Source organism: Tupaia chinensis, unplaced genomic scaffold, assembly GCF_000334495.1.
Source record: "Tupaia chinensis unplaced genomic scaffold, TupChi_1.0 Scaffold000545_1, whole genome shotgun sequence".
In the NCBI taxonomy this organism is placed as follows: Eukaryota; Metazoa; Chordata; class Mammalia; order Scandentia; family Tupaiidae; genus Tupaia; species Tupaia belangeri.
The window spans coordinates 2602982-2604453 of NW_006160057.1; positions in this window are offsets into that span (position 1 = coordinate 2602982).

A 1472-nucleotide genomic window follows, 5' to 3' on the forward strand; every position below is an offset into this window, starting at 1 on the left:
ACACTAGAGAGGAGAAATCCCCTGTATTGCAGAGCTCCGCCTTACAGAGTGCATTGGGGAATAAATGTACACATGTTGGAATATTCACTTTACAAGCTAAGTGACATCTGGTTGAATGTATAAAAATTTAAAATAAAAAATATATTTAAAAAAGAGTGCATTTGGAGTCGAGTGCTGCTAGCACATTGCTATGACCGGAAGTGGCTCTGCAGAGTCATTGGTTGATTGCCAGGAGTGTGGATAGTGTTGGCCTCTATTTAATGAGACCGCAATACCAGAATTCCCCCCGCATGGTATGGATGAAGGTATTCCAAGGCTTAAGAAGGAAGGAATGTCGGCGTGGGTTTATCACGAATGCCCCCCCCCAAGCTACACGCTCTGGGCCACCAGGCGTGTGGACAAATGTGAGACGCTCTGCCGTGGTTCCCAGTGCTCTCTGGTCTCACCGGAGTTAACAGGAGTCCCTAGCAGCAGAGGCTGAGTGACAGCGTTCTGTACCAAAGACAGCCATCTACAGCAGAGGGCAGCAGGGAAGCAGTCCTATTATATTAAGAGGATTTTCGGCCATAATTGATTACACTGTCCCTACGAATGAAATAGGTAGGCAGCCAACGGAAATGCTGCTGGATATATGTGACAGGAAAAATCCAGACCTGGTGGCCAGACCAGGTGGCTGACAAAGCCACCGCAGTGGAAAGCCACGCCTGTCCCCCAGTTCCCAGACCTGCAGTCAGTCCCAGATCCAAAGCCTCTTGATAGAAGGGGAGGCCAGGTCTCCTGGAGGAGGGAACCCCATGGCAGGGCCACATAGGCCAGAGTGTTCTTTATGCCCTTCCCCAAAGGGGCCTGTTGCCATTTATGTGAGTGCGCCTTAGAGAAAAGAGCCCCCCAGGCCTTACGGGGGTAACTGGACCTGGGCTGTGAACCCACACTAAGTGCTATGGCCCACTAGGGAAAGTCAACCCTAAGGGTGGTCATGTGAGAAGGAGTCTTGGGCGAAGTTCGAATTACAGTAGGCGAATAGAGCCGTGGGCCCAATGCACAGTCATTTCCAAATACAGACTATACATGGAATAAACGTGCATGGCAGATGGCAGACGCTCCAGGGACACTGTGACCCCCTGAGAAAGGGCTGCTGTCCCACACAAAGCATGCCAAAGCCCTAGGTAGATCCCTCCTGTCAGGGCCATAAGCCGCAAGTATCGTCCATTGATCTGGGGCCATTGCAGAGATCAGCCGCACCGTCAGAGCTGAAGGATGAAGGGCGGACCGACGCCATCCGGTCTCCACTTAGCTTGCGGTTGCACCTGCGCAGAAGGCAGCTGGACCACGGGGCCGCGGGATGGGTAGGGCCTCAGGGGCGAGGCCTGCATTTGCAGCGACCTGTTTCAGCTGCGGTCTCGCTCCAGCTGGGGGCGGTCAGGCGCCACCCCCGCCCCGCCCAGCTGCGCTAGGACCGCCCCCCGCCCCCG